Source organism: Phaethon lepturus, unplaced genomic scaffold (genome assembly GCF_000687285.1).
Source record: "Phaethon lepturus isolate BGI_N335 unplaced genomic scaffold, ASM68728v1 scaffold54664, whole genome shotgun sequence".
Lineage (NCBI taxonomy): Eukaryota > Metazoa > Chordata > Aves > Phaethontiformes > Phaethontidae > Phaethon > Phaethon lepturus.
In genome coordinates this window covers 5,374-12,008 of record NW_010536615.1, presented here as the reverse complement: position 1 = coordinate 12,008, position 6,635 = coordinate 5,374, and positions in this window count along the sequence as shown.

The following is a 6,635-nucleotide window of genomic DNA, read 5'->3' as shown; positions in this document are numbered from 1 at the left end:
ACAGTCCTGAAAACTAATGTTCATACCCTCTGTAAAAGTTGCAGTTTCACCTGAACGCGGCACTTAAGCCACTTCGCATGGCTCAATTCAGGGAGGCCCTCCTCTCAGCTGTCTTCAGGAGCTTTCGGAGCCCTTTAAGGCCTGTCCACCACACTCAAAAGGCTCCTCCCCCGCCCCATCTTTGATTTTCCATTTTTTAATTTCTTTACAGAAATGCACACGCTTTCGCTTCCACATCCCATGTGGTATGTCCCAACAGTGAACATGCAGGTATTAACCACCCAAAGCACTGTAAATCCTCCCAGAGCTCCACAGACAGGGCAACGGGCCAGTTTTCCTCCTTTCCCTTTCAACAGTTCAGACCGCTCATGATTTTTATAACAGCTACATGCAAACAGCAAAGCACACCACCATGTTTTCGGCACCTCTGAGATTTACCCAGCAAAGAGAGCCTAAGGAACAAGCAGCAAATGCAAGAATCAGGGAGAAGATGCAGAGAAAAAGCCCAACATGACAAATCAGGAGCTGGCTCAGACAAGCCCTGTGCAGATGGGAGAGCTCTCTGCCTTTGAGGGAAAGCAGCAGCTCGCCCTAGCTACCAGCAACAGCTGCATTCCTCCCTGGAAGGGGTTATCTCAAGCCCAAAGACAGGCATGCTTTGCAGATTCAGAAAAATCCCATTTTCTCCAATCTCCTTTAGCCTGGTCCCTAAGAGACAGCTGTGCAGAAATAAAGAGCTGGGGTTACAATTAGTCACAAGCTGAACACAAGCCAACAACATTGTACTGCTGGTAAAGACCAAAATCCTTGTGTCTGTAAACAGGACTGCCTTATGCAAGGCATGCACAGTAATCCCTGTGCACCAGTCCTGCTGGGATCATAGCTGGAATGGTGTCTCATGCTGGTGGCTGGATTTCAAGAGAGAAACAAACCCATAAAAGAAGTTCAAATGAAAGCAATGAAAGGGATAAAAGGGGAAGGGGGGAACACCAAATAAAAATAACCCCAACCCCAAAACTTACTACAGAAGAAATATGAAAAGAACTAGGTTTGTTTAATTTAGAGGATGCAGGGGGGAATCTTCAATCTCTGTCTCCTGGAGGTAGAAGCAGGCAAACAAACCTTTGCCATCCCATTCAAGGAAATGGTTTTTTTTGTTTTGAGATCTCTCTGCACAACAAGAGTCAAACATTCCCAGGAAACTGCAGTTTCGTCAGGTTCAGCTAAGCCTAAATCAAACTAAAATCGCTAAAGAAAATAAGGGCTTGCTCCTGGTTGGAGGCTTGGCCAGACTACAGAGGAAGAACACAAAAAGCCAGTACAAGAACATGATCGTTGAAGCCCTGAAAACACCAATTTGGGTAAGAACAAGTGTTCTTTCACGTCTTGGAAATTAAGCAACTCTTACACAACTAAAGGTTTCATCTGTCAGGCTGGCTCCCTTCGTGGTGAACATGTTCAAGAGGGAGAGAGCACTTCACTGATGTCTCATCACCACACACCAACTTTGGTAGCAACCCCTCAAGTTACCGAGTATTTTCTAATTTCTAGTAGAAAAGTTTCTAATCTCTTTACTACAGCTGCTCTTGATAACTATGTGTAATCCTTCCTCTTCATCTGAACAGGAATAGGCTTGAGCTTGTAGGCAGGTCAATCCCCATCGAAACAAATGGGAATCTTTCCGTCATCTTAAAAATGAACTTAACAGACTCAGCATTGCCTTGACTCAGCCTCTCTCTCCACCTGTGTTAGAACCACTTTTCTTATTGCTCTCCTGTTTAAAAAAATAAAGCCTACAAGCTCTCCAACTTTAAGGAGCAAAAAGTAAGATTATAAATGCTATTGGAATGACTTAGGTCAGCTGTTTTGCAAGTTAAGTTCTTTCAATCTTAAAAGCCTCTTACTGAATGAGGCATGAGAAGATATATGCTTTTAATAAAAATGTCAGTTCCATTTGTTCAGCCAAAATGTTGTTTATTTTTAAGTCCAGAGGAAAAAGGTCCATTTTGCATATTGCAATAAAACTGCCCTCACTCTCTGAGTCCTGGGAGTATTTATACTGAGGCTCTTTGTGCTCCACATCTGACAGATACAGGCAGCACCGTGTCCTTGCCCTGGCAGCCCTATTCAGGGCTGAAAGAGAATCGCCACCCTGCTGTCCATCAGGAAACACGTGGTTTTCTCTTACAAGTTATTTGGCGTTTCCTTGTCGGGGTCCATCCCAGGGTGGAACCTGAAATCACTGCTTTAATATCTGACTCATGCCATTCAGCAAATACAAAGGAAAAGCACCAACATTTTCATGGATACAGTTAGTGAGGAAGTAACTGAAATCCAAAGATAACATCTGCAGTGCACTCTAGTTCCAATTTCATACCCAGATGAACAGGAACCACAGTGTACAGCCAAGCCAGTCCTTTTCCTGGCTCCCTAAAGGCTCAGCTGATCAACACACAGCCTTCTCTCACAACTGTCAACAGCTCATCGAACCCAAACCCAATGTTACAGCAGAAACACCAAAACCCCAGAGTCGGAATCAAGACCTAAACAGCTGTTTTGAACCACATACTGTTTTTTTTCTGAGCAGCTGTGATATCTGAGCCCATTCCTTGGGGATACATTTCTTGTTCTCATTTAAAAAAAAAAGTCTCTGAGACATTAGGTTTATTATCAATACCCCCTCTGCTGCCACAGTTAGACGTGAGCAAATTAAATCAGAAGGCTCTTCTCAGCAACATTTTGTACCCTCAGCTTCTGAGCAGATCCAGGATACAAAGAGCTGAGTTTGTAGAGATTACTCAAAAAAAGAAAAACAAAACTTGTTTGTGGAAAGTTGGCTCAGAAGAGAGAGTTATGCACTAGGACTCCAACACTCAAACACGTGCAGCGAGATGAGCCGGTTCCTCAAAGAGCAGCTAGTGCTTCTTCACTGCTCCAAGACAGAGACCACAGTGCTGGTGAAGGATCCTGCCTGCTACGTGGCTTATGCAAAACACATCAGCAAAATATCCCCCTTGTCAGACTTCAGGCATTGCAATGAGATATGTGAACCATTTTATATCATCCAAAGGGCAACAGGGGTTTCAAAACTCCCTCAAATGACTGAACAGCTCAAGACTGCAGCGATCAGGCTGGACCACTGCTCTCTATCCAGAAGATATGCCCAGCAGGAACAAGCAGAAGACAAGGAGCTAAAGGGTCCCCCAGCTCTGTTCTGCATATTTAGAGTTTGCAGCTGAATAAGACAGTTATTTCTCCCAGACAAGGAAACCACAGCAGGCCAGATGAATACCTTGATCAAAGCCACAAAGAGAAAAACCAGAGTCCAGATGAGAAAGACAACAACAGGAAAGACTAAGGCCAACAGATTACAGTAAAGGGGAATTGTAAGGTGCAGGTCATGGCTCCTCTGGGCTGCTCATAGCCTGTCTACATGATCAGTATCTCAACCAGTGTAAACCCTTGGAGCAACTCTGAGGCTTTGATAGGATCCAGAGCAAATTGGAACTACAACCAGCTCCACCTTCTTTGGGTGCAGCTCATATGCACCAGCTTCTGCACAGATTAGCTCCCCTGGAACATCACCAAGAAGAAAAAAAAAACACCTCCTGGCAAGGCTGCCAGCGGCTAAGTCTGTTCCTCTCACTGAGCAACCTGTTTCCCTGATCACCATAACCAAGACCTGGCACCTCACTACAGTGCTGCCAGGAGATAACCAAGTTGTGTCACCAACATAACCCACCGATCTGCATGCAAGTACCTCCTTTTTTTTCATTTAGTTAGTAACCCCCTCAATGCAGATCACCAAATGTCCAACTGCCGCTCATGCAAACTGAGGTTTAACCCCCAGCCTGCTTGCCAAATCCATTTTAGCTAACTTAGGTATGCAGACACTGAGTTTTCTAATCATATGATCCTGCAAATGTCATCAGTGAACTGAAGGTTTTGAGTTGCTAAAGGGCATTTCCAAACATCAGTGCTTTCCTTTTCACCACGAAAACTGGATTTCCCAAATCCTAAGGTCCTAAGATCATCTGAACACAAACTTCTTGAGGGAGACAAGTACAAAGAATTGCTTCCTTCACCACATCTAAGCACTTAGCCCACACACCCTGCCTCATCGAGCGTTGTAACGCACATCCTTCCACGGGCCAAGTCTGATCCCAGGCCTGCAACCTGTCATTCAGCACTCAGGCTGCCTACTGCAGGTGACTGCAGTGCCTAACCAGTATACCTGTGGCCCACATGCTCTGGGCGACTGGCAGGGTACCCCATCCTATCCATCATGGAGGACAATCTCTGGCCTCCAGACCCTCACACCCACAGTGATTACACACCCTGAGATACTGCCACCAAAGATATGCATGGGTGGGATGCGATGAGTGGCCTGAAGTGCTCCCTGCTACTGTTAAAAGGCTGCATAAGTGGTTTAATTTAAAGAAAAAACAAAAACAAACAAAAAACCAAAACCAAGAACCGGTCCCAAACTGCTGCAGGGACTGTTTTTCAGTTTTGTCTGTTTAAACATATTCTCTGCTAAGGGTTGAAAACCGCAGCATTATTTTGTTCTTTAAAAAATGTACGTGATTTTGTACATCAGCTATCTGACTCCCAAAAGTTACCCTGCAGGTCTGCTGCATAACACCCTAAAAGTACCAGAAAAGCCAGCAACAGATCTGCCCACACTTGATCCATCAGCTGAAGATAGCTCTAAAGCTTCACAAGATGTGCCCTCAGGCACAGAGGAGGGAGTTCTGCTATGAGAATTCACCACAGCTCTCACATCACCCAGGACTTGGGAAGAAAGCTTGTGAGTTAATATGCTCAGAAGTCATCTGAATGTAATGGTCCTACAAGTCAGGGTGCAACGAGCTCTGTCTAGTGAGAAAAGTGACACAGCATTTTATTACGTATACCCCAACACTCAAAATAAGATCCGATGCCACACAACAGCTTTTAAAGCATTTTAAAATTTAGTAGATAACACACAGGAAAGCATTCCACTCTCCAGGCAGCTTCTCAATTTCCTGCCGTGCCTGCAACATTTGGTTGACAGTCACAGTTAAAGGAGGTGCTGTAAAAACTGCAGCATTAACTTACTCTTCAGACAATGCCAGCAGAGCAATGCTGTGAATCAGACAGTCATGGGACAGACCTGACCCTAGGCTCAAAACAAACCCCAAAAAGCAAGGGCGGGGGGGGGGGAATCAAGGGACAACATCCTGGGAGCTTGTGAACCTTCTCATAAAGCTTCACATCAGGAACCTCCTCCTACACCACTAAGAGCAAAACATACAGGCTGAGATAACCTCGAGCACCACTGCGGCCCACAGAGGCTTACCTGCCTCATCGCTAGGGCTGAATTTCAAACCTTGGTAAGATACTCCACGTTTAACCATGTAACACCCGGGAGCATGTTAGGAAGCAGCCTTTTTGGACTCCTGTTTTTGTCATATTTGTACATTATCCACCACTGCCAGGGACTCAACTCAGCTGCCTCTCAACTATTCCAGTAACACAACTCAGCAGCAGTGAAATAGTAACGCAAACCTTCACTTACCAGGCTGCTGCTGGGGACAAATTATCAAAGCTTCTCTACACCAAGCCACTATTTAGGCATATTCTAGAAGCTCACTGAAGTCTTGGCTATTTAGACTATGGTTTGATGGCAAATGAGTTTGTTTTCCAGACACAGATTAAGAGACAGTCTTCCACAGAATGTGATGTATTCAATTTTTTTTCCAAACAGACAGATTGGCAGGACCTGATTTCTATTCCCCATTGGTAAAAAAAAATTGCAGTGAGCCTTCATGATCAATATACTGTTGCTTTCCCCTGCATCCACACACATCCCTCCTCTCCAAAACTTTCAGCACATTTGATAACCTCTGCAGTAGCTGCACTTCATCAGCATGTCTTGCAGCACAGCAAACTAGCGAGTGGCAAAGATGAAACCCATGTGGCACATACCCTGCAGTTCTCAGTGGCCTCCCACCGGGCCACTTTCAAACAAGGCCATCAAGACGGGCCTTGTATGAACACAGCAGGACTCCTATTACCCACGATTTTGGGGCACCCATCATGTTGTTCACCCCCCTGTTTTTCAATCAAACCTTATTTTAGAAGAGCATTGCCTAATATATAACAATATCTTACTCAGTATTCAAAAAGAAGCAAAAGGTTCAGGTTTACATGTAGAGAAAAAGATCAGTATAAAAATGAGAAGCCTAAAGGATGACTTTTTTCTTGCTATAAGCTGTACTTGGGAAAGATCAGGCCACGTGTTACAGCTGGTGTGCCAAAATGAACAAAGTTATCTCAGATCTTCTAAGAATTGTTATCTGCCACAAGACCATATGAAAGGAGAGTTTACTGCACTTTAATTACCAACATCTGGAAAAAGGAATTGCAACATTAGGAGAAAATTCTTTGCAGAACGTATCTCCAACCAAAAATCAGCCATTTTAATAAAAAGTTTCATTAAAAAAACAACTGAAAGCCAGCTGGGACATGAGAAACACCTGCTGCTTCTCTGAGTATTCAAAAGACATCATCTTTTAGAGGTGAACAGCAGCACAATTCACTACATAATGCAACTACACAGACCCTGTGCCCATGTCCCTCTGCATTTTATC